General features: G+C 40.0%; 1 protein-coding gene and 1 long non-coding RNA gene across 19 annotated transcripts in view; both read left to right on the top strand.

Moving 5' to 3' along the window:
* The window catches only part of RBMS3 (RNA binding motif single stranded interacting protein 3), a 1,278,291-nt gene that overhangs the window by 144,994 nt on the left and 1,105,393 nt on the right, over positions 1-27,904 (top strand). The gene's annotated exons all lie outside the window — the stretch shown is intronic.
* Positions 680-14,703, top strand: LOC112925573 (uncharacterized). The gene is made up of 3 exons (XR_011995246.1): positions 680-13,721; positions 14,219-14,428; positions 14,573-14,703. It is a non-coding gene; the product is annotated as an uncharacterized lncRNA (long non-coding RNA).

Genomic DNA, 27,904 nt, shown 5'->3' with positions numbered 1-27,904 from the left:
TCAATTTTAATGTCTCCAGAGTACAAGTTTCATGGAGGCAGAGACCATGTTTGTCTTATTCTCCAGAGTTTCCAAAGGGTAGCCCAATTCTTGGCATTTGAGAGTTAATAAATAATCAGCTGGTAAATAAACACATATTCTCTTTGCCATCCTTGGCCCTTTTTGTTTGAAAACTATTCTAATAGAGAAAACAGCAAAAGAGTTGAGCTCCTTCTCTGCTATGAACATTAATTACACTACTGTTAGCTGAACCATCTCTACCCATTTTCCTTTTTGGCTTGAGTTTAAAAGAAAGAGAAGAAAAAGGTGCTCATGTTTCTTTATATTTTTCTTTAAAAACCTTTGCTTCTTTCTCTGCTTTAGCCTGAACATTTGTGTGCATCTTTTACATTGCACATTTTTTTGTCTTCGTTCTCACCCTTTAAAAAGATAAGCTCATCATAGAGCTTTCTCTGCAGCCACTTGGTTAGTATTATCATTTAAAAATCTATTCCTGTTATGTTTATTTGGATCTTTATGATAGAATTATTGGAATTTCTCCCTTTAATAATCTCTTACCTCATTTGAACTATTTTCCTTTTTAATTTCTCAAGCAATGGTGTCATGGTTCTCTTTGCTTTGGTCTCATGGGCCAAGAACTTATGGTTTCTCAGCATCCTCAGCCTAGTGGCCATGGGTGTCACTAGCTATTGGACTTTACCTATCTTTGTTCCTTACCTCAAAAGCCCTTGGGCTGCAGTATATGGGACAGACATTTCACTGTTTCTTCTCAGTTTAATGATGTAGGGAGTGTTTGCCAAATGCCTACTACATGTCTGGGTCAGTGTTGTCTATTTTATTATAAGCTCCTAGGAAAAACAAATGTCAAGTTGTCTAATATAGTACAGTTCCTTTGGGCACTAAAGTGCTGTGTGTCGTTGTGTGTGGTGTATGTGTGTAAAGAAAATATTTTATTTACATGTTTTTAAAGGAAAAGGTCTGCAATAGGTTGGTATTTAGATAATAATTCCAAGTCCTCTAAAAATAGTGTAATATCTGTAAGCTGAGTATGAGTGAGCCAATCAGTAGTTATGGAGGGTTCCGGAATAAACCTCAAAGTAATATACAGAGTGACTCCTTAATATCATTATAGAAGGTAGAAATTAACTGTAAAGTGTTTACAAACTATTTCATACCTCTCAGCTGCCTGTTGTATCCTTTTTGCAAAGTCCATGAAGAGATAAGGAACCAGGACACTTAGAAAGGGAAAGAGGGGATATTCTGTGTTAAGTAGTCCAGCAGAGAAGAAAAATGCATTTTTCTGTTCATTTCAGTGCTAGAGAAATTGAAAACTTAAATATGAGGGAAGGCCACATGGAGTCTAGGCATAATGCTGGAGGATAAATGATTTTGAGCAAAGAACCTGCCCATCACACAGAGCAAGGTTGGGGGGATGGTGACAAGGAACTCAGGATAGCATAAGACCTCATCAAGTTTGTATTTATGATCATGTTTAGATTGAGTAGTGACTAATAATGATGTAAAGTTTGTAAATGTGGCATCTCATTTTACTTAGGTGTTTAAATTTCTTTTGCTATTGTACTGTATATTGTTTGACTAAATATAAGGAAAGGTAATTGTTTTAATAAACAAGTCTATTTTGTGTGTGGGGGTCGGGGGAACTTTACCTAAGTGGAATGATGATACTATTTATATCTCTATTTCAGTCTGTGAAACCATTGTTAAGGCACTACCCCTCCACTGGCAACTGAATATCTGAATTGTATACAGTGTTTAGGAAGAAATAAATAGCCTCATTCTATAAAGCCATGCCTATAAAATGACAGTAAACTTCATTGCAATTAGCTCTTATACTCTGATTAGAAACATATAAACCTGCCAAAGAATCTTTATCTTAAAATCTGTGGCCTAACCATTTCCATTTCCATCATCTGAGCTCAAGGGACAAAGCTTCAGTCTCCAAGGAATCTGGGATTATTAATTGAATTACTGTCTTCCTCACCTGCAAAAATGGACATTCTCTTTGTCCCTTGCCAGATTCCCAAGGGGGCATGAAGAATGAAGTCTTTAAAGCTCTGCAGAATATATATAAATAATTGTTTTAATTGAACACTCTTCTTGGGCAGACAAATAGGTCCTATGATTTGACAGGTTCCTTTTCATCTCCATTACCTATGATGGAAATGCATAAATCCTGTTCTAACCAGCTCATATGTTAATATCTTCAACAGGATCCTGATAGATCTGCCAACCTAGATGGATGTGATTTCTAACCAGCTTCACATTCCAGCTGTGTAACAAACTAGAAGGGCAAAGCAGATCCAATTTGGGCTTTTCACTTTGCCAAGCATAGTAATGAATTCATCTCCACTTTCTCCTGTGAGAGCACTGAGAAGAATTTTAAAAGGCTGAAGTGTATTAAAATGATGACCAGACAGGAATTTGAGACATAATTCAATTACACAAGTTATTACAAGGACACCTACTAAGTGCAGGACATTCTACTAAGTGTTCACTAGGAAAAATGTTTCCAAATGTCAATGACACTTAGTCCCTTCTCTCAAGAAACTTAAAATATAGTCAAGGAGATAAAGGGATGGATACTTAATACTAGTAAAAGCAAACTGTGATGAGCCAGAGCATATTACTAAGAGGAGACTAACTCTGATAGAATCAGGCATAAATAGATGGAAAAGATGATTGGAAGCAAGCCTTGAGGAGTATGAAATTTATTCACTGTTGCTATTTCTGCTGTTTCAGCACTATGGTCCTACCTAGACAGAGGTAAAAATGGCTACCCAACAATGCCGTTTTTTGAATGAATGGGCCTGAATGCGTGGGCCCCCAGTTCTTCATCTTTAAACAGAAGAGAAGCTTGGTAAATATGAGAGAAGCTGAAGGAAAGAACTCTGTGAGAGAAGGACCAAAACTCCCTATGGGTCTTCCAATCGTGTGGTTAAACGGTGATGCTGTGTGTGCTTCACATAGACTTTCTGAATAGACTCATCTCATTGTGGTGGTCATGGAGCGTAGGTGGGACCTTGAGAAAGAAGGGCCGATTTTAGAGCCTAAGGTCCTAATGGAAGACAGTGTGTGAAGAATAGATTATGAAAATGGGAGTGGGATCAATGAAAATAGGCAATGAAGAAATTTTAACAAACAGGGCCATATTTTCAGGCCTACGTTTAAAGGGAACTTGATGTTTTGAGAACTGTCAGTTCTGTTGATTCTTTATAATACTGTCTCTTACCTTGGATTCCAAACATTTTATGCAGTTTACTTTCATATAAGATAGCACTGGATTCCTGAGTGTTTTACCTTGACAGTGTTGATATTCTTAAGCCCTGTTTACCCAAACAGTGGCTTGGGATAATTTTGTTTGTCTACCTAAATAGAATAACATTTTTTTCCTGCAGACATCAAACATAATACTGTTTGTGATCATAAGGACTGTCAGTTACAAGACTATCTTGGGAAAAGAGAACAAAATTCAGATTTTTATATAATTAATCAGAATGCAGGTCACTTCATACAGTAGAGTTTTTTCTTCTTAAGAAAATTAGTTGATCCTGTGGATTTTATATAATAAAGGCTTTTTTTCCCTTGCCCCTTCTCCCTTTGTCAATAAATTAAGACTCCATCATATCAACTTCATCAGTCATTAACAACAAAAACAAAAATAACACCAGCCTATTGTTTTTATTGACTATATTGGTGAAATTAATACAGAGAATGAGTACTTTGTGAGCTAAGAGTTTAGTGGAAACCAGAGCTTCATGGAAAAGTTTGCTGGTCAGGGGTCAGGAAACCTGTTTCTTGATTTTGACTTTGCTACATACTTGCAGAGACTTAACTAGTGGTTTTCTGTGGGTCACTGTGTCCATGTTGGTAAAATTTAGGGTTTTAAAGCTTGCTTCATGGTTACAAATAATAACAACAACAAATGCTATTGAGCACTTACTCTATCAGACACTGTGCTAAGCCCTCTGCTTGTACTATCCCACATAATTCAAATGACAGCTGCTTTAGAGGTAAAATCATTATTATCCTGTATTTTCAGTTGAGGGAATTGAAGGTAAAGTGTACCATGGTCTAACATACTGGGCATTGTACTGAGTGCTTTTCATGTAGTGTAGCCTGTTGTGATGTGATCCTCTCAGCAGCCTTACATTCTAGCTCTCTCTGTCAGAGAAACCCTTGGAATTTGGCAACTTACAAGCCAAATCTGGCCCATCGATGTGTCTTATTTGCCTGTATGGTAATTAAAAAAAATTATAGTTGCCAACATTTTAATGTCAGAAAGATTCCTGTAAATAATCTAGATTTCTGGCTTCTTTTGAAAAATGGAAAGATCTGGCATCCCTAGGCCATAATCCTTCCATGGCAAATGAACACTGGAAGTGAATGGTGTGCTTTCAAGTTTCACACAGTGCCCACCCAGCCTTTTTCCTTTGTCTGTGTTACCTCCAAAGCTTTTGTGTTCATAAGAGTTTTTGACATCTGCATTAAAGATTTCTACTTCTCCAAAACCAAGGAATTTAAAGGTTTGTTGGATAGCACAGCAAGTTGGTGATCCTACTTGGTTTCTTGCTCATGATAGCCAGTGAAAGTCATAGTAGTGTTGTTTCTCTTTTGCAGGGCTTTTATGGACAGCATTTCTTCAGCATAAGTGACATTTCAAAATCAGCAAGGCAAGCTGAATTGTAATTGGCTCTGTCACCATTTGGGTTTGATGCTGGCACCTCATGTGTTTGCCCTGGTTGAATAATCTGTTTGCATCTGAGTAGACCACACACAGACGAATATGAACTCTGTTTATATTCATTTCCTGCCTGGGAACTTGGTTCCTCTGGGTCACGGCTTTGGAACGATTGATAGATTGGAAATTTACTGGTATAGACGTGGGTGGAAAAACTCACTTAAACCCATTTTGGAATGACCTTCATAACCTTATTTGAGCTCCAGTAAAAGGGACATTCTCATTGATAGCTCCAGTGGATTAGAGCAAATGCAAGGAGCCTGATGTCTGAATATGAGATGTTCAATGTAATCAAGAGTTTTAGTGTTTGCATTTTATAGATGAGGTACTTGAAACCCAGATTTGTCTAAAGTTGCATTAGTTGGGGAAGTACCCATTACATATCACCAGCACCTCTCACTAATGAGTAGAATTCTCTCTTATTTCCTCGATGTCTCCCAGGCAAGTCAACAAGCTCCATTTCTAGAATTCCCAAGGCCAAGGAAAGACCAATGTACCTTCTCTGTTCCCATTTCCGGGGAGCAGCAGTCTACAGGGAACCAAGGGGGAAGGGATTAAGTTTAGGAGACTGAAAGCTCCTGGGTGTGCTCTGTGCCTTGGACTGGGGCAGCCACAGGGGCTTCCTGGGACCTCTTTCCCCATTGTGATGATCTGGCAGCGTCTGTGCAGTACCCATCTCAGTGACGTGTATATAGAGCTTTTTGGCATTTGAGATCTTGTTCCTAGTCTTCAGTGAGTTACAGGCAAAAGTGAGTGAGGAGTAAATGAGAAAAAAAAGAGAAGGCCCCCAGGAGACTCATGGGCACCATCTTTAAGTGGTGTCCCAGGGACACTTCTCTGGGACCTACCTAAACCCATGGAAGCCTGGGAATTCCTGATCCAAGTTGGGCAGCTACAAGGTATTTCCTGTGACAGTGAGCTCCAGAACTTTTTATTAGAAAAGATAGGCACTGTAACTCAATCCTCAGCACTGTACTAGGTATTTTGAGACCACAAAAGGAACATGTATGAAAAACAGCTTCGGCCTTCAGGGAGTTCATACCACAGGTCGAGGACATGTATAAAGATGTTCAAATAGGAGCTTCTAGGCTTTTTTGAGGATCTGAGCATCAATGTCATAAAAACACTTTATGATAAATAATCTCTTTTCTTTTCCTGACCCCTAACAGCCAGAAACTGTCAAGGACAAATGCAGTTTTGGGGTAAAGGAAAGGAATTGCTATAACTCTAAGGTGGGGAGATATTGAACTATCATGGACTACAGGAGAGACTAGGCAGGATGAGAATTGACCTCAAATAAACTACCCTCTAATTTTTGGAAACATTAGACATTAATAAGGCAAACATGGGGCCATGTTTAATCTTATAACTTGCTACAGGTTAAATAGGCAGTGATGAATGCAAAGTTGAGCACAATTTGGGATAGTATGGAATATTTTATAACATGAATCCTAAAAAAGTGCTGAAGTCTTCTTTCTGTGTGGGTAAAATCATTGGCAACCTAGGATATAATTTTCTTTCTGTAATGGCACTCAGGCATGCAAGAAACCCAGGGAGTCAGTAAGCCTAATAGAAATGTGTTCCCTTTTTCTCTTCTGCCATGGTTCTCTTTCAGTAGACCTGGAGCTTTGAAGGTGACTGTAATTAAACATTCGTTCTATTGGCTTGTACTTCTCATGTGTGAGAAAATTGAGTAGTGAATTTTTCCCATAAACAATGTGCAGAATTCATCTGAACGGACCAGATCATTTAGATCTTCACTCTGAGACTTGATAGCTCTGGCTGTTGTATCTATGTATCATGCAAATGATTATTTGTTTCCTGAATGAGTTTATCTGGCTGACAGTTCATTTCTGTATAGATAGGTGTAGAAGTTAGAGGAAGATTAAGAAAGTACATCATGTGTGCCTTCATATTTGGTGCTTAGAAATCTCTAGTTGTCATTGTGATTCCTTTCCATGCCCTTCTTGATTCTGACTTCTTTTTGGCCATTGTGACAGCATTTTATTATTCTGTTTGCCATTCATTTCTGGATGAATTACCCATTGCTCTGTCTACTTGTCATTGTGGCTTCTTCAAATTCCCATGTGATGGGGGTGGAGTGAGCAAACAAACCAGTCTAGGCTGGGCTTTCTATTGAAATAAGAATTATTCTTAGAAAGCTGCTGGAGAATTCAGTTTCCTCAATCAGCATTTATGTAAAGCCATATGTTGGTGTGATTTTCCCAGATAAAGCCTTAGAAATGTTCTTTTAGAATCCCCTAACTGGTAGATAGCTCCATTTTGTGGGCAGGCCTGTCCTACGTACCAGGAGCTGTGCAGAGCCTCTGGGATGCTGAGTGCATGAGGTTTCCACCGGCCATTCACTCTTGAGGCACTAGATTCAACAAGAAAGGATTGAAAAGATATTACAGGGAAGTCTCTTAGCAGCCAAATTGGGGATATGGAGTGATCTGTTTAATCAATACCTTATTTGGATTGTCAGCTGTAAAAGGCTTAGAAAATAATGCAACAGAATACTCAGTTCTGAAATAACACTGAGTGTCATTTCACCTTTGTTTTGTTCAGAAGGTCCCTTAGAATCTTTGTATCCTGAGCAAGCCAGTTAATAAAGATTTGAGGTCTAGGATGTCTGATAAACTAGATTTTATTCTGGTTGGGAAAGGAAATAGATAAATGGAAAGGGCATAAAGTCCTCCTGGCCCGGGAGAGGGATAAGGGCCTGAAGGAAAGGTAGGGGCATTTGTAGTTAGAGGTACTAATTTTTATTACTGTGTGCCTCTGCTAATTGTCTCCTAAACCATCATTTTTGGAGTGTAAGATGGGTCAAGTAGGGCTTCCTCTCTATCTGTTTTGGTCCCTCACCTATTAGCACCCAGTTCTGTGATCAATTTTTAGGTGCTTAATCAGAAGGCCCAGCCTTTTCAGCAAAGGCCCAGAATTTTCGGAAAAGATTTCCTGGAGATGGACCTGATATTGCTCTGTCTAGTTTATCTAGCTCACTTTGCCTCTGGCTGGACTCTCACTCAGAAACAGGCTAAGAGAACATATCTGACAATGCAGCATCTCTCATCCTATGTGGCTGGAGGGCTTAGCACGTGCCCCATGACTCTGGTGTCCTGACTTGATGCCCTGTCTCAGTGCCAGCTTCCATTCCGGGTTTCCAGGCTCATCCTTCAAAGGGTTGAAAATAGCGTCACAGTTTCTTTCTCTTAGGAGCTATCTCACCTTTGACAAGCCCATGGGACAAACAGACCTGACCTCTGTGGCCTCTTGTCTGTCAGCCCTGATTGAATATTCACTCTGTGGAGCATCATGCCAGGCACTGTGGAAAATTATAGAAGGAGGAGGCAATGCACTCCTGGCCTTTGAACATCTTATCAACTTAGCGGGGGGACAGAATCAACACAAAGCAAAATACAGGAAAATTCAAATGTCAACCAGACATATATTGTTCATTATTTATAAATCCAATTAAAGAAGCCTAGGAACACATATTTATGTTCACATATTAATATGTACATAAAATTAAAGCATTTGCTAAAATGCTTTGAATTAACAGGAATTGGAAAAAGACCGTTTTCTGCTGCCTAAGTTTTGGTTCTCCAGGAATGACCTCGAGATAAGGATTTAAGAGCAAATAGTTTTTTTGAGAAGTTTTGGAAACACCACCAAGAGGGAAAGGAAAGGAAGATAAGAGCTATAAAGGCAGCCAACAAAGGATGTGTTCCTGAGCCAGCTATGGATGATGATGGACACTTAGGCTTAAGCCCTATGGGGAGCTTTTGGGGAACAGCCAAGACACACACCCTATCATTATCATCTGGACTGTCAGCCTCTGGTTGAGGACTCCTCTCAGGACCAGTAACCCGCACATTCCTGGCCTGCCATGCCCAGAGAGAGAGTTTTTGGAGAACACTCTCATGCAAAGAGATGCAGCTAATGGCAGCTGGAGGTTGGCCTTGGAAAGGCCTGAAGAATATGGAGTAGGGGGGAGATATTGATAGCTTCTGCTACATTTATAGATACTAATGGAAGCAATGGCTTGGACAGGAAAGGAGAGAGAGGTTTTGAACACTGAGAAGAAAACACTGTCTATGAAGGCCTGGATTAATAGTGGGTGATGTTGAAGCCAGACCCATAGGCTTTCTTATATGAGTTCCTCAATAGAGTATGGTTCACCTGACATTGGGAAGAAGGTACCAGCTGAAGCATGTTGAGATGGAAAGCGGTTTGGAGCCTGAGGATCCAGGTTGTAATGGCTGCTCCACCAAGTTAGGACACCCGGTGTTCTAGTAGGCATATGTTGGCTATGGATGATGTTGGGCTAGCAGGTAGGTTAGCCACACTGTGGATTATAGACAGTCACTTTATCTGTGGCATGAAGACCTGATTCTTCCACAGGGATCATTCCAGAAGAATGGAAGCTGCATGTGATTGGAGAACAATATGTGCTTCTTCAGCTCACTTAGGTTGAAGAGGCAGGCGGTGACCAATAAGCAGTGGGGATTTCATCCCAAGTCTCCTGCTATGTTTATAAAGGATAAGACTGGCAGCATTGTCAGGGAAGTGGTCAGTATCTCTAAAGTGAATGGTTCTAATACAGTACAGTCTCCTCTTCTGTTGCATTGCTTTGCATTGCTTTGTATTGTATTGTCTTGTGTGTGTGTACCTTCTCTAGAGAGCTGGCAGATGGGGGCAGTGAAACCTGTCAAAGGCTGCAGCGTTGCAGAGGGCTCTCGTTCATCTGACATAGTTGTTGATGCATTGCCACAGAAGGTCTGCATCCCAGGCTTTAGCAAATGCCCCTGCTGCGACTCCCATGTGTTGATCTTTGTTAATGGAAATGTCCATGTGTTTTACCTGATTTTTAGCTGCCCTGGCAGATGTGCCCAGGAATGAGCTCCCAGAGATTGCACCTCAGGGGTTAATTACTCTCTGATACATCAAATTATGTTATTTGATGTGCTCTATTCCTTTTTTGCTATCCTGTGTTTACATGCTAGGCAGAGAAGATCTAGAATAGAAGTGCCAGGATATGTTAATAATTTATTGATACTTTTATGTGGGGAAAATAAAAGTAAGATATGTTCATATATTCTTATATACACAGTAACATAGATTGTCCGTGGAAGAGGGAGAGGAATAGTGTATCAGGTTGGATCTGGTCAGAAGACAGAAGCTAAACAAGTTACTTTAACAGGAAGATTTACTATGAAGACTTTTGTAGGGGAGGAAAAAGTTTTCCTCGACTCTTCAGAGTCCCTGCCTCTGTCTGAAAAGCAAGCTGATAAGGACAGATTAATAGGAGAAAAGAATATAGATTTATTTAATATAAATGTTATGTGACATGGAGCCTTCACAAAGAAATGAAGACCCACAACAGTGGTTAGAGCTGTGAATTTCTCAGAAAGGCAGGATGAAAAGTGAGTAGTGGTGGGGGGATATGAGAGGTCAAAGACTAGGGGATAATCATAGTAACCTGGGGGGAAACTAAGCAAGTCTCCTTGATAAAATTCTTCTAGGTGTCCCTTTGTCTTTAGAGATGAGGGTGCTCCTTTTCTCCGGGCATAGAGAGGACACCTCTCACAGGAGGGCTCGGTGACCTGTTTCAGGGAAGAAGAGAGACAGGAGACAGAGACGAGAGAGTGACCTTATCACTTCTGCTGTTCTCTCAGATTTCAGTTTACAATATTCAGGATGCCAAGGTGGCATGTTTTGGGATGGCATTTCTTGAACCTCATCACTTGTTAGCCAGGTGTTAAATAATCCAACAGGGGTCACAGAGTGCAGGAAGTAGCTGGACCTCTAGGGCTGGGGGAACAAAGGAAAGAAGTTAGGGTAATGAAAACTTAGATACTTGGATGATGGGCCCTGCAGATGGAGAACCCAGACTTCTGAGGAGGGAACACTAGCTGGCTGTGCTGGTATCTCTGAAGGGGGCTGGAAATAGAAACTGCAAAGTGGAGTCAGCTGCTCTGACTGGAACCAGTTGCTATTGCCACTGTGAAGAGTTCTTGCTGGAGCCATGTTACAGAATAGGAATCTCATAGGAACCAGTTCCCTCTCCTCCCGCTATGGGCAGACCTAACAGGGAGCCTGCGGCCCAGGAGAGATGTGCTTTTCAGGGCCCCAGCACTATGAAGCAGGGTGGGTTTGGAGGCAAAACACAGTTAAGTTAAAAACCAACCCAGAGAGAGAACATAAATGTATGTATACACACGAAAGAGAAAAGAGAGAGTTCATGTGCATTTGAGTGAGCTAGCGAGAACAAGAATGTAGCCAAGAGCTGCCTGGGATAAGGAGTGTTGCTACTGGGTTATGGAAATAATCATAATAACAGCCTGCACATAAGAACTTGGTGCAGAATAACATTAAGGATCATTATTTAACATGGGTTGAGGTGGTGATTAGGTTCTAAAATCAGGGCATTAGGGGAAAATCACATATAAACACTAGAATCATGCACTAAGACCCTGAGAGCCTGTTGAAATGAGAAAGCATCTGTATTTCCCATCTTGTGCTCGACTTGTGACAAACACATGTATACTGAGTGGAATGCAGGTGGAACACCTCTCCCCTGCCCCACTGATACTACTTTCTTCTGCTCTCTCACTGAGCATGGAGAGAAGAATTTTTCTTAAAGATTTTATTATTCATTAGAGACACACACAGAGAGAGGCAGAGATACAGACAGAGGGGGAAGTAGGCTCCCCTCGATCTCAGGACCCCGGGATCAGGCCTTGAGCTGAAGGCACACACTCAACCACTGAGCTAACCAGGCATCCTGAGAGAGGAATTTTTATAAGTTATGTGTGTATGTGTGCTACAACTTCCCCTTAAATTATACCAAGTATGTGCTAAGCACTCTCCATATGCTGTTTTACTTGCTGATCACATTGACCCTAGAAGTGGTATTATGCCTCCTTAACTAAAAAGAGATCAGATGCCCAGGAACATTGACTAATGTGCTGTGGGTACAGCCAGTGAATGAAAGAACCTGCATTTCCAACCCAAGTGTATCTTGCTCCAATCCTATGCTCTGTAATGAGCAAAGCCCTATTTCTCCCTCTGAAGGTTCTGCCCTGACTTTATGTCTAGGGCAAATCAAGCCATCTCTAACATCAAAACAGGGGGCCTCTGCAAGGTCTTCAAGGTATAGTAGACCTGCAGTGTCCAGTACATCAGTATGCTTAAATTTAAATTAAGTAGCATTAAGTAAAATTTAAAAGTCAGTTCCTCATTGACACATGAGTCAGTACCAAGTAGAAAAATTTCAAGAGCTCAGGAGCTACATATGGCTCATGACTACCATATTAGCACACAACATCTCCCTTCTCACAGAAAGTGCTACAGTACATCCATAGTGAGTGGGAGTGTGATTCTTAACCTCATTAACAGGCCCAGCTCTGCATCTTACTGGTTGTGCATCCACAGGCAGTTTCCTTAACCTCCCTGGGCCTTATTTGCCAAATCTGTAAAATAGAAATAGTCAGGGCAGCTCCTCACAGGGTTCAGATGAACGTTAAGTAAGACACTGTAAATTTCTTAGTTTGGTACCTCACACATCACAAGTTCTCAGCATGTGTTACCTATGGGGAGAAAGGGTTTCCTAGCTCTAACATTATGTGATTTTCTGAAAGTTCTACTTTCAGAAACGTTGCCATTTCCCCCCCCCCACCTTTTTTTTTTTAAAGATTTTATTTATTTGTTCATTAGAGACACAGAGATAGGCAGAGACATAGTCAGAGGGAGAAGCAGGCTCCATGCAGGAAGCCTGATATGGAACTCAATCCCAGAACTCCAGGATCACAACCCGAGCCGAAGGCAGACACACAACCGCTGAGCTACCCAGGCGTCCCCCTATTTACCTTTTATTATCATTTGATGAAGAGAGGAAGAAGTTTGAAGCGAGGGAAGGAATATCTTGATAATTGATACTTGGCATGCTCTATGGAGTCAGGAAATCCTACATTAACTCACAGAACATTGTATTAAATATTCTATTTAATATACATTCCTTTAACCCATACTATGTACCAGGTTTTGATCTAAGAACTTAACATACACTCCCTCACTGAATCCTCCAAATGGGCCTATATTGTAGCTCTTTCCTACCCTCATTTTTAGTACCCTCCACATTTTACCACTTTTCTGGGTAAGTCCTGCAGGAGTTGGAAAGAGGAAGATTCTACCCTTATGAAGAGAGTAGAGAAACTAATAACTGCCAACGGTATATTATCTCAGGCTAGATATTTTGTGTGTATTATCTAATTTAATGCAACAGCCCTATGAGGTGGGTTATACTTTCCTCATTTTATAGATGTTGAAATAAACTAAAGAGGTAAATAAACTAGCCCAGCATCACACCACTAGTTCAGGGTGAGACCTAGGAATCTAATCCAGGCCTAATTTCAAACCCCATATATTTTTCTCAGCATCTTGATATATATGGATAGGGAAGATAATATTTTTGCATGTTCAAGTATAATACAATATATTGTATTTTATAATACAATAAAAGAACATAGATAAATTGCCACGGGAGTTAAGAGGAAGAGGGATTACTTCTAGTCAAGAGGTCATGACTGTCCTCTTTGAAGAGGTAGCATCCAAAATCCAGCTTGAAAGTTGGTAATGTGGGCAGATAGTATGGGGGAAGAAGATTCCAGGCAGAGGGAAGAGCACAAGGACAGACTCTGACATTATGAGGATACCATGAATAGTTTGCAGAGAGGGGTTTGGGGTGGAGTTTTGCCTGGGTGGGAGGGACTCTCTGGTCACCAGCATTCTTAGATTTGCCAGTGCACAGTTATAGTAAAAAGTAGAGTAACTCTTAATTTCATTATTGATTTTAAGTCCTCTACAAGACAGTGCACCCTCTTTATCATGTGTGCTGAGGGCAGAGCACTTCCACCAGCACCTACCCTTTGGTATGACCCTGGAAGCTGGGTGGGTTTGGGTAAGTTCTTCTCTCTTTACCTTTCCTGGTAGTACTGTAAGTTCTTGTGATTCTCAGCCTGTGTTCTTCACTGGTGGGCAGCCTACCCGGTGTTCCAAGGAGGTAGATTCTCTGAAGGACAGAGGGGTAGCCCTGGACTTCCCATGAGTTTTGGGAAAGGGGGATCACAGGTGGAACCAGGGGTCTGGCATGCTTCAGTTCTGGAATTCTCCTGACCCAGGTATAGAAACTTTAGGATCTGGATGATGCTGTAGATTCAACGAGCAAGGCTAGATTAAACCTAAGGGCCTGGTCCATGGGCTTGGAGGAATCTTCTATCACTGGGTAGGAAATTGAGAGTTTGAAGTTTAAGACTGAAATCACTAACGAGAAGCCTGGGTGGTTATTGATACCCCTCCCACCTCACCTCCACCCTTTCCTTCACCACCACCCTGGGGCAAAGAAAGATGGAGAACCTCCTGCTAATTTTCAACTGCACTTTGCTCTCTGTTATGTAGTATTTCAGTGACAGGATCTACTCAGGAGAATTGGGGCAAGGCTGGCTGAGGTTCTCAAGGAGCTGAATTTTGGGTTCAGGTGCCTGCGTGGCAGTGGAATGATGCTTCCTGACCTTTCAGACTTTGAGACCTCTGGGCGGTCTTAGACTTCACCTGGAGCCTCCTGTCCAGGATGCGACCACCTAGGGAAATTCCAGGGAAAGGTGGCAGGTAGAGTATCCTTTCTGAGTTTTATTCTCTCTCATTCTCCCTTCACTCCTTTCCATGTGTCCGTGTTACTCTGTTGTGTCTCCTTCTCCTCAAGATTCATAGACCAGTGATGCAGGGGTATTTATTTTATGTTCTTGTCAACAGAGATATCATGGACTGAAAGGTGATGGGTACCCCAATGAGTTCACTACAAGATCTCAAAGATTCCAAGCCATTGGCTGCTCCAAAGCATAAAGCCACCCTTCTGGAGAGGCGGCAGGAAGGAAGCCTGGAGGAGGTGAGGAAACATCACTCTTCCCTCTGCCCTTGACTCCATCGGCCTTGAGCTGTCAGATGGTTGGGCCCGGGCCTGATGGGCTGTTTCCCGTGTGTCCTTCCACAGGCTCCGCTGTTGGCCAGAGGAAGACCACCTTCTCAGGTGTCTGGGGGAACCGCTGAAGGAGAATGAGAGAGATGTCGCTGGTCCCCAGGACAGAAACAGCAGCTGGAACCAAGAAGCACTCAGAGTGGGACTCGAGCCCAGCACCCCTTCAGACTGAAGCTCTTTGAGATACATGTGCTTCCTGATTGGACTGTTTTTGCTTTTCCATCACCTGCATAACACAGTTCTGGATACTTTGGAATGGTTGGCTTTCTTTCCTTTTTTATCCTTCCCCCACCTCTACCCCCACCCCTGTCTTGTCTTTTTCTTCCCTTGGCCCTGAGACCTGTAAGAAAAGAATTGCTTTGGAAAGTATAATTCTGTTGCTGAAATTTGCCTTGTTTATGAACAAATTCTTTCCCTGAGGATTTTCTGAATTGCAATCCCAGGTTACTTGGTAAATGGGGCTGCATGATTTGATTTGTGTAGCACTGATCCTTAGATTAAAAATACATTTTCTTTCTTTCTTTTTTCCCCCCAAGTTTTGGATCCAGGTAATGGCCCGAGTCACATTTGCTTAGCTACTGAAGCGATCTCAATGTGGTATCGCTTGGAGTTGAAACATAATCAAACATACATTATACCTGGGGCTCTTGCATGCTATTTGATATATATGTTACACTACAAAGAAACACAAACCTTGTAGGTTGAAATTTAATTCCTGTCTGATCCTATAGTTAGAATGGTGAGAAATCACAAAATATCAAAAGTGGCTTCAAATACCCTGAATGTAAGCTAACCAACAATAAATGGACAGTTTGGAAATGCCATTTTCCAAGGCAAAGCAGGAATTGGAGATCAACTGACCTCGTCAACAGGGTTGCTCAGGTCTGTCTGTGGATCTGCTCAATTTGGAGGAATCCAAGAACAAGGTCTCCTTCTGTGTTTGGGTTGACGGAAATTGTGGCGTCTCTGACTTAATGCTCTGTAACTGTGCCTGCCTTACAATAAAACACCTTTGGTTGACTCAGCAACAAGGTCTCTGTCAATTTCTTGCAACACTGTGTCCTCAGTGCTTTGTAAGAAAGTCCAGGGTAGACCTTTGAGTGGTTGACCTGTCAGAGATTGAGCCGGACGCAGTGTTACTGCTCTTTCAGTAGTGTCTCCAGAGCCATCTGTTGTCTCCATATGGGGTCTGTGTGTGTGGTCAACTTTCCTTCTTCATATTCTGGTCAACTCTAGACCTCTCTAGTCATGGCACAGCCTCGTTAGGCCAGTATGCTGCTGTCTCATTCTGGAGCCCCCATTTATTTCTCTGAGGCTCCAGAACAAGCTGCACACTCTTAATACTTCACATTCCACACACACACACACACACACACACACACACACACACACACACTATGGGAATGATGATCTTTCCTGTAGTTATAGTTGTAAGCACCTATAAAAGGACATCACATGGTTGACACCTTACATGTTGTAAACATACTGGGATATGGCAGGACTCAGTAAATGGCGATTATATTTGTTAGAGAATTGAAAGAACACTGTAAGTCCTTACGGTTGACCATATAGTTGACTGAGAACACTGAGTAGCCTTTGGGTCACATCTTGGGTCTCTTTGCTTAAAGCCATTAGAAAGAGAGGTGATAGAAGTCAAGAGAACAGAATCTGCAGCTTGCTACCTTGACCATGTAGTCAAGTATCTTGATTCCTCCCTCAGTGGAATACGGCAGGTGTCTTACATCCTTCACAGGGATGACACTCTGGCTTTTATGGAAAGTGAAATTTACCGCACTCATAGATGTATAAGAGACCATCTTTCCTGCTTGTTTGAACCATGAGGCCCATTCAACCAAGGGCAGGTGAGTTTCTCTATATACTGACAGAGACATCTCCTTCATTGTGGAGGAAAGAATTCGACTCATCTCAGGTCTCATCAGACCTTGTCTGCCATGTCAGTAGAAAGCACTTTTGAAAAAGCCCCTACTGTCTCCAGTACCACACCTGAGATTTCCAGATGGCCAAAATGTGAAGCAAAGGCATGAGCTAAGATGATTAGGGTGGCAAAGAAGGTAGTTGTTCTCTGGTTGCCGTGGTATGTATTATAGTCCCACAGATATACCTGGACTTCAAGCCATGCATAGTAGAAAGAACATTTTCTACTTTCTACCTTGAAGTCATTAAAACGATAATAATAACACAGAAGCAGGTCATAATTATTAAGTATTTATTTCTTGCTGGCCACTGGGCAAAGCACTTTGCAAGTAACTGCTCATTTAATCATCACAGCAACCATATGAGGTAAGTCCTCTGAACTCCCAGAACCTGGATGAGAAACTGAGGCATGAAATTACTATGTAAGGAGGCCAAGTTCCCCAGTTGGTGAGTCATAGCTGCAATGCCCCAGGTCTGCCTGACTGCAAAACTTGGGCACTTTACCACTTTGGTCAGCTGCTTCCTCATCTTGGTCCTGGTGTCTGTCTGCTTTTCTGGCTTCTTACTGTGAACCTTACCTTCGGAACCATATCATCCTTACTTGTAACTTAAGGCTATGAATTATCAACTTTCCTACCTGCGTCCCACAATTACTGTCTAAGCTCTTGGCAAATGTATGCCAACAGATTGCAAATCAATATGAAAAGTAAAAGTTCTTCTGGATGGAGTCCTGGTTCAGCCTATCTTATGCTGAATTCTACTTCTGTTTAGCTTTCAGAGGTTTCAGTGTATCTTATCCAGAAGAGATCCTAAGGGATACGAATGTTGAGTCCAAGAACTTTCTCAAGGGTAATTGAGAAGGCACCATGTACAGGTGAAATACTATTAGATTCTTGAACAAAACGATGCTGACTCTAAGCTTAGTTCCTAAGGCTGTGTCAAAGGGCATCATTTATGTCATACAGAAACAACCTCTTCCCTGTTTGCTCCAGCAGCTCATTCAGGAGGTGGTGTTAACTGTACATCTGTTCAGAGGACAGAAGGTGGTGGTACTGTGTATCTTTTCACAAGACCAGGGGAGCTTAAAGCATTTTGCACATTTGCAGGCAGGTTGTAGCAGATGCAGTTGGTACCTTGTCGGTGTTTTTGAGGGCTTTCTCTGCCTGTTAGGGTCTGTGTGATCTCAGGCCAGAGGTGCTGGGGTGTTCATTCTTCCTCCCACTGAGGCTAGCCCTCAGCCCCACTGAAAATAGTTGGTATGTAAATGCCCCTCCTCACCCTTGGGTGGGCCAGGCATGGTCTGCTTGGGCTCTGAGCTCCCCAATGGGAGTCCAGCTGCCTGTGGTGAAAACTAATTTGTTAGCCCACTTTTGTTGTTTGCTGTTCCTTCCCATGTCATGCCATCTCTTCTCAATCAGTGTTTCCTGGAATCACTTCCCCAATAATCAGTTACTCTGCTCATAAATTCCTGTTTTAGGGTCTGCTTCTGCCTGGGAGTCCAAGTGAATTCAAAATTCAGCTGCTGGTCAATTATAGAAATAATTATGTCCCAGAGAAAATACAGCAGTATCATTCAAGACTAAACCTTTTCTCCCCTTGCCCTTCTCCTCCTCTGCTGTGTTAGGATATGGAAAGGAGACTTTATAAATCTGAGACCCACTTGCCAGAGGTTTCCTTCCTGTGAAATAGGTACCTCGCCAGGTTATGAAATCCTTTTCCTTTAAATGAAAGACTCAACTAACATATGAGACCAGGCAAGAGTCACCTGATGGCAAATGAAATTACAGTTCACCGGCTAGAACAAGTAATTAAATATAAAGGGGTAATGGGAAAAGGAGGGAGTCACAATCCCAGAGCCCCCCTTTCACCTCTCAAGGACTCCCATTTGCCTTTGAATCACTTCTGCTTCAATTAACATTGATTGAGCCTGCCTAAAGTGCCTGGCTCTTGTCAAATCCCATTACACGGGCTCCAAGACACTCTCTGTCCACAAGCCTTTGTTGTGCTGGGACATTTTTGTGGGAATATTGAATATTGTGTGGAGTAGCTACGCATTGATCAAGACTGTTATACAAGAGGTTTGCTTTTTCTGGCATGGCAGTTGTGTAAACGGGATTTCATCCCTGCCATTATCATTATCAACTTGAGCCAATTCTCTAAGTTCAAGTTACGATGCTCTAAAAAGCATGTCAGGCTGACCTACTGTAGCTTTTAAAGAGAAACATTGAAAATGTCAACCCTGTAAAGTAAGAGGTGTACCTGTATCTTTGTTAGAGGCATCACACACCTACTTTATGTATTTTTGTTGTTGGAAGGAGGACACGTGAAGAAACATGTTTCTTCTGTGGGTTCCCAGTGAAGATTTTGATGTTTATCAGAGATGTAAATGGAACCATGGTATATATCAGAGTCTGTTTTATCTCTTGGCTTCTCAGTCTTTGCTAAGGTCTTGGAGGGTGGGGCTATATTTTATGCAAGATTAGAGCAAGAATCCTATTAAAAAATCAAAGAATAACATCATTGCGAGAATAACCAAGGCTCTTTTATGTAGGGAAAACATTTACTGCTATCGGTACCTTTTTAATACTCACATTTTAGATCTCATTAATTATTAAATTTTTCCTAAATATTCAAATTCTACTTTTGCCACAAATAAAGAATACTTTATGAATAATATCATCTTAAATATGTAAATGCTGGTTAGAAACGTAAGTAGACTAATTCTCCCAAATATTTCAATAAAACTTCTACCAGTTTCATTTAAAAGCTTCACAAACTTTTAAAAGTGGACAGCACACTTGTGCATGTGCACACATAAATAATCCCCATGGGATTTAACATGTTTATACCTCCACCTAAATGATTAAGAAGTATATATACTATAGATTTGATTTATGTCTTCATTATTTATAAATTTGTTTTATCCTTTCCCTGTTTTTCTGTGTGTTTATCAGTGTTTATATTTTCCTAGAATTATAGTTTTCCCTGCCAGACTTAAAAAGAATGCAGTCTTAGACTAGCAGAGTTTCCAGATTCAAAGTTATCAACCACTTGATTTTGGGTTGGCATATGGGATCCTAGTAGATCTCTTCAAAGTTGATTCTACCCTGGGCTGATGTTTTCTGGACTGGGTTTTTTTTCCTTAGAGTCAAGGTTTAGTTACTATGTCGAGTCCTTTTAAGCCCTTGTAATGGCAATATGGGCCACCATCTGAGAGCTTCCATGTTCATCAAATCTTAGTCCCAGACAGTGAGCCTTTACTTCATCATGCCTTGGTTTCTCAGTATTTCAATAACAAAATATCCAGCAGCTTATTCATCTAGGGGATGAGAGGAGGGGGTCTGGACAGCTGATTCTCTTCTTGATCACTGCCTCACAACTGACTGTTACATATAGGCTTCAAAGGAGTGTAACCTTCTCTGGTCAACCAAGAAAAAATCTCTAACTTTTCTTGAGTTTTTTGACTTAAAATTCACTGTAGCTGTTCTCTTTTATTTAATGAGAAAAAATATATAAAATTAACAGAACATCTGTATATGTCACATCTTTAACCTACTTATTAGACATTTTTTTAAAAAAATATGCCCTTTTTGGTTTTAGTGACCTTTTTGTATACCCTATGCTTTTCATTTTTGAGTACTGTTATGGATTCAAGCCTCTTCATAGATACGAGTTATTCCAAAGAACTATAATTATTGTTGGAATGTGGAAACCCCCTTAAATAGTCTCCCTTGTCTTTGCCGCATTGCTCTTGAGACAGTTTTGAAAGTCTCTTGCTTAAAGGCAACAAAATGTTCCTTACCTGTATTGATTTTTCTCTTCCATTAGCTAAGATTTTAGTCCTTGAGAAGCTCTGAGTCTTATTAGTAGAGCACTAGGATTGCATATCAGTGTTATCCCCATGAATGTGATAATAGACAAAATAATCTAATTTGGTCACTGTAATGTAAGTGCTGGAAAAATAAGTATTTAAGATTATAAGTTTTCATTATTTTTTTCCTAATATAAATGCTATTATTACTAATTCTAAATTTTTATCTAATAATTAATTTTTATACTTTCTTTTCTATACTATGCTTTTTTGGATTATCCACTTGAACTTGTAGTCACATGCCTTTCTCATTGATTAGCCTTATATATTTAATTAGTCACCATTTTGTAGTTCTTTTATTGGCAAACATAAGACAGGATCCAAGTGAGGTAGGTGTAGGATACAGTTGAAAGGTCAACTTTCTCATCTGCAAAAGGAATGTTCTGATGAGGTTTAGGATTGAGATTTCACCCTGTAGGCAATGGGATGCTACTTAGAATTTTTATCACTGATGTAAGGCAGTGATTCTAAAAGTAGAATCACCTAGGAGCAGGTATTAAAACGCAGGTTACTGAGCCCCACTCTCAAGTTTCTTATCATGAGGTCTGAGGTGGGACTGGAAAATCTGCGTGTCTCACGAGTTCCAGGTGGGGCTAATGATGATGGGTGTGAGACCACAGTCTGAGGACCACTGTTCTAACTAAGGAACATAAACTAAGGTTGTTGACTAGGTGGAGATAGTCTTTGCAGCTTGAACTTTAAGGATATGAATCAAGGTGTAGATTAAGGAAAAGTAGTAAGTAAACAATTTCTAGAATGATAAATCTTTGGGTTATAAAAATAGGAATTATCATTGTGAATCTTGCATACTCAAGCAGGTCTGCCTTTTACTCCTTGGTTCCATTTTCTTTGGACAATTCTGACTGCTTATCAGCTATAGATCTCATATCTACCAGCACAGAGAGGTATAAAAACATCAATTAAAAAATCAACAGAATTCCATAATTCATGTAGGAGATTAACCATAAATGTACAATAATGAAATTTCTTATAAAAAATTATTTGGTGGGGAAAGAATTCACATGAAGGGATTTTGTATCTATATACCCAGATTGTAAATCTTGATTTTATTTTGAGGTTGAAGTATAGACCTTATCTCCCTTTACCTGACATCTGTTATAGCAGGAAGTCTATCTTCCTAAGTGTTTAAGCAAGTGCCAGGTATGCTGTCATTTCAAGATGAATAGTAAACAGCCATAATAAATGGATGTTGTGGGTGACATTAATAAGACATTTGCAATCCTGCAGGAAGAATCATGCTGGAAGATAAATAGATGCATTTATTTATACTATTGTTAGGAACTTGAACTTCTGACACACAAAGCAGGTGTTCAGTCTATTTTGGAACTCCTGACAAAACTCCTTTGTTTTCTTGTTCCTCTGTCTGCCCCCAAAATGTAGATGTTCTTCAAAGTTTTGCCTTCTCTCTTTGTTCCTTGACCTCTATATTTTTCTATCTGTGAACTCCTCCACACATTTTAAATTATTATCTCCAGAGGGGATGATTTCACAGTCCCACCTACCCACCTCCCTACCCACCCCCAGGAAAAAAGGAATGAAGATACCTATATGAGAAATATTGAGGTGGATGTTCCTGGCAAATTCATGCTTTTGAGAGCCTTTTCTTTCTGCACTGGTGCAGGCATTGGGGGCCACGGTAGGGTTGGGCTTTCTTAGAACTTCTATTCTAGAAGAGAAATACAAGAAATAAACGAATATAGATTGTTATTTGTACTGATATAAGAAAACAAAGTGATGTTGAAGAGAGTTGTGGATGTGAAATGTATGTATTTAGGGAGGGTTTCTCTGAGTGGATGACGTTTAATCTGAGACCAGAAGAATAAGACAAAAAAATAAAACAAAGCAAAGCCCAGCTAGGCAGAAGGACAGAGGGAAAATATTCTAAACTGAAGAACAGCATGCAAAGGGCCATAAAGCAGGAATGAGCTTGGTATATTTAAGAAAGAGAAGAAAGACCAGCTGGATAGAGGATAGTCATTAATATAAGTTGTATGAAATGAGATTGAAATAGAAAGTGGGAATTAATCACTTGGGCCTTGTAGACTGTGGGGTGGAATTTGGATTTTATTCTGAGCATAATATTGGAAAACATTGAAGGAATTTAAAGCAGGATAATGCTCTGTGGGAATGGAGTTACAGTGGCACAAAAGAAAACAAAAGCAGACTGTCCATCATCCTAACCTGTAAACTCTTAACATGCTATTACTTGTAAACTCTAGGTTGGGCAAGCTGGCTGGCCTGTAGTTGGATCCCAAAAATTTCTGTTGTTTTGGGATCAAAAGCAAGTCAAGTTACCACTTTGGCCTCCTTCCCCATCAGTCACAACCTTACCTTAGCCCTTGTTATCTCTGCATCCTCTGGCAAGAAAAGGCAAGCAAGAGTAAACTCAAAGATAAATATCTAAAGATGCTGAGGGACCATCTTACTGTACCCATGACATGGATAAACTTTCAGAAAAGGGAAATTCTGAAAAAGTCTGGACATTCAGTCTAGGATACATAGATCCTGTAGTCTTAGAATTTTTGTTTATTATCCTGTAACATCTATGATTACAACAAAACTCCATGCTCTATCCACAAAGTCAAATAGTGATCTTGGCCTGTGTCCTATGTCAGCATCCTTTCTTAGGAATGGCCAAAAGGGGTTCTTGAGCTCTTCATAAAGGCATTTCAATTTTTTAATTTTAATTTTTAGGAATGGCCTGTATGTAATAGGTAGAAACTATATAACTGCTAAGCTAAGCAAATATTTTGTAAGCCACTGTCTTTAATCAGAGACCGAGAGGAAGTCACTCCAGGGGGGATTTTTTGTTTGTTTGTTTTTACTATTAGTAGAATTCTTTTTCTATTGATTTTTGCTGAGCTCAACACCGTCCACACTTTTTTTTTTCTGTAAGTGACTAATTTTGTTGTATAACTCACTGGAGTAATCTCTTTTAAAAATTTTGAAGGATATAAGCAATATATCTCTGACATTTTTAGAAATGACTTCTTTGTTCCTTTTAAACTTATTTCATGTCTCATGACTACTGGATTGTTCTAAGTAATCAGATAAAATTATTTGTTTGTTGATGAGAAAAAATAATTTATCATCCTTCCCAGATTAAAAATAAAAGTTGTTTTAGCCATCATGACCTTAAAATAAGAAATAGTTAATGAATCATAGTATTATCTGACATAATATGTTTATGTTGCTTCAACCATATTCTAATTCCTGTGCTAGAATCAGAGATGACTGAAGAATAATTTATGACTTTAAAAAATCACAGTCTAAACTCCAGTAAAATCTCAGGGAAGGATTATCATCTAATGCTTAAATTCCCTCCGTGGAACCTGGCTCAGTCCGTTGAGCATACAACTCTTGGTTTCAGCTCAGGTCATGAAATGATCTCAGGGTCATGAGATGAAGTCCTGGGTTGGGCTCCCTACTCAGTGGGGAGTTTGTGGGAAGTCTAGTTGAAATTCTTTCTCTCGCTATCTCTGCCCCTCCCCTTGCTCACACACACACACACGCACACACACGCACACACACGCACACACACGCACACACACACACACTCTCTCTTTCTCTCTCTCTCTCAAATAAATAAATCTTAAATAAAATTCCCTCTGTGGAATCTTTTGCTGCCAAATGGTGACCCAGCTTCCCTTGGAATTCCTCAGTGTTGGTAAACTTGTTGTCATCCATGGCAATCAGTGCCATTTTGGGGAGTTCATCCTTATTATCAGGTTAAAATCTGTATCTCTGTGACTTTACTCATAGATCCTAGTTCTAACACAAGAAATTCAAAATAAGATGCTTACAGAGGCTTAGCAGATAGCACTTATGAGCTAGGTAATCTAGATGTAAAAACTTAAGAAGTTCAGATATTGTAATAAATGACATCTGATATGTGGTCACATTGTAGTAAACACGACAGGGAATGATAGGGACTGTTTAAACTGAAAAACATAACTTTTCAGCTCTCATATATTGTTTCTTTAGAGAAATGTGATCCAGATATTCTCAATTTTTCAAGTAAATCAGAATATGAACTTTTTATGGGGCATCTCCTGACTTTTAAATTTGCAACCAATTCAAAATGTTTAAAAAAATTCTGTGGTAAACCACTGAAAGCCAAACCACACATCTACAGCTAGATTTGACCTATGGGTCATTAATTTTCAACTTTTGTTCTAAACCCCATAGCTACAAGGAAGGAATGTGAATTCTCTCTCACGGGATATCCTATCGGGCATTTGAAGACAGCAGTCACCATCATTCATCACGATAGTCTTTTCCATGATTTCTTCCTCCAGCCAAACTCACAAGATATTCTTGATCTAATCCACAAACAAATACTATTACATGATTGTGATTAAGTAACATCCATATGAGAACTTTGAAAACAAAAACTCAAAAGTGATTCTTGGAAAATCTTTGCCAAACTGTGTTTCTTATGTATATAACAAGTTATTCTTCCAGAAGACTCCCAGAGCACCCATTTAAATTCAAGTCTTATTGAAAGGTGGACATTTTAGGTCGATAGGGAGAATATTTGGGGAGAGTTTTCCTTAAATCACCCACCAATTTTATTTAGGTATGACTTTAATAATTTGAGTATCTGCTTTTTATTTTAGATATCAGTGCATGTTTATTCCTGTCCTAATTATTCTCCACTTGCCTTGACACCTAGATCCACTCTCTGCATGTAGGTTTCCTGACCTATATGAAAGGGTGATTACTCTGGACCACAACACTCAGGGTCCCTTGCTAAATGGATTCCACTAGGGTTTGACCAATGGGAGGCACCAGAGAGATATCAAAATAATGGGTGGGCTATTTCTTCCATGTCCCTTCCTTCCTTTGAAGTCCCATCTCTGATAGTGGCTGTGTCTCTGATCTCAGCCTCTACCACAGAGCCCATCTGTCATGACTACAGCTTTCATGAAACTTCTGTCATGCTTATTTTCTTTGGCTCTAGCCAGAGATAATGGCTTCCTAATGTTGTCAATGTCCAGATGCCTGAACATTCCTTGTTCCTTTTTTACCCTTGCTCACAAGTACCTCTGTCTCTTGATTTGAAACATTTGGGCCAGTTGTGTTATTCTGCCCCTGATAGATACATACATTCTCCTTCCCTTTCTCCTTAGCTCTTATAATGCCATGCCTTTATGTCTGTATGAATCATAATAACTCACCTCTGAAGAAAGGTGTTTAAATATGTTAGGAATATTCATATATATTTCACTGTCTTGCTTTCATGGTCTTGGTGTCAGGATCTTCTTGGGTAAGTCACTCTCCACAGAGTCATGTTTTAAATTACTAAGGAGCACCCATTGATCACAGAGTACAAGAATAGTTTAATGAGCGCATAGGGTTAGCCTGTATCTATAGCATGCTCAGGTGTAGCCTCTCAATATCCAGAAGCCATAGCTCAGCCTCCTGGGATGTATCAGAAGCTTTATTTTCACCCCCAGGATAGGTCTAGAGTAAGTCTTGCTTTTCTGACCAAGTATTTGACAAGATGCCCACCAAACCCATCTTTTATTATAATTTCTCCACTTTGGGTCTGCTCCTGTCTATTCTCAGTTCATACCTGGAGACCTTCTCTAAATCATGCAGACTTCATAGGATCATAGCCCTGCCACCAGCTCAAATATTTAGGGCTGCATGGATTCTAGATTCAGGCCTTTTAGGGACTAGAATTTGGTCTTCTGGCCACATACTGTCTTAGTACTCTTGGCTCAGGTCATACCTAATTTCTTCTTTTTTCTCTTTTCTCTATGCCCTTCAGTTAAGGTCCACCAATGGCTTGGAGAAGAATCTCAACCAGTTATGGCAGTGTAATATAACAGGTCACCTGCTGTAAACAAAAATTTTTATGAGTATTAAATGTCAGGGACCAGTACACATAGCACTACAGTCAATCCTGCATCTGTAAAATCCACTAACAAGTAATTAGGGAAAGATGAGTAGAGGTTTTATGTTTAAAAATTCAAAACAACCGTTAGTAAAATCTAGTTTTAGAACAATATATGTTTTAAAATCTGCACTAATAATTTTAATAAGGTCTTATCTTTAAAGCACTTCCAAAGTACTAATTCTCCCAGCATGCTTCTGAAGTATGCATCATTACCAAAGGTGTGTGCCAGACTGGGTTATTTTTAAAACAAATTAGTATAATGAATAAGCATTCTGTTTTTACCTTAATATTTAAATTGGAATTTGGGGATATCATTTGAAACTACAGAATCAAGGCAATTAAAGTTTTATTCATTGGGTTAAGATAGAATAGGTTATATGTAGACACTTTATAACACTGCAGTCAATGACCGTTAAAAAAATGTATGTTCCTACAGAGTAACCCTGCAGAGCCAGGATTCTCACCAATGCAAATTTTGTTTCCAATGGAATACTGGTAATGTCTGGAGGGATTTTTGGTTGTCACAGTGGGGAAAAGAGGAGATAGTATGCTACTGGTATTTGGTAGAAACTAGGGATGCTTCTAAATATCCTACATGCACAAGATAGCCCCCCACAGCAAAGAATGATCAAGTCTAAAATGTCAATAATGCCAAGGTTGGAGTTTATTCCTATTTAAATATTTGGTAGAATTATTTTATTTATTTTATTCTTTAATGATTTTATTTCCTTATGAGAGAGTATGTGCACATGTGCACATGCATGAGCAGGGAAAGGGTAGACAGAGAGGGTGAAGGTGACTCTCTACTGAGCAGGAAAACTGATGTGGGACTCAATCCTAGGACCTCAGGATCATGATCTGTGAGCCGAAGGCGTATACTGAACAGACTCAGCCACCCAGCCATCCCAAAAGATTTTAATTTTTTTAAAGTAATCTCTTCCCCCACATAGGGCTGCCCCAATCAGAACCCTGAGATCAAAAGTTGCATGCTTCACCGACTGAGCCAGCCAGGCACCCCAAATGTTTTGTAGAATTCTTAAGTGAAAACCTCTGGCCCTGGAGATTTTTTTATTTAGAAGCTTTTGAGTTCTAAATTAAAATTCTTTGATGATTTAAACCTATTTAGATTGTCTTTTTAATATTGGTTGGATTTTTGTAGTTTGTGGTATTTGAGCAATTCATTTTTTTCTGATTGCTAAATCTAGGAGTATAAAGTTGTTTATAACATTCCCTTTTTATCTTATTGATGGCTGCAGGATCTGTAGGTATCTTTCTTCATCCTTTTTTTTTTAAGTTTTTATTTAAACTCTAGTTAGTTAATATAAAGTGTAATATTATTTTCAGGTGTAGGATATAGTGATTCAACACTTCCATACA

The sequence above is a fragment of the Vulpes vulpes genome, chromosome 11 (assembly GCF_048418805.1).
Source record: "Vulpes vulpes isolate BD-2025 chromosome 11, VulVul3, whole genome shotgun sequence".
Lineage (NCBI taxonomy): Eukaryota > Metazoa > Chordata > Mammalia > Carnivora > Canidae > Vulpes > Vulpes vulpes.
The sequence above is the reverse complement of the archived record's forward strand: the minus strand, read 5'-3'. Positions and strand labels throughout refer to the sequence as shown.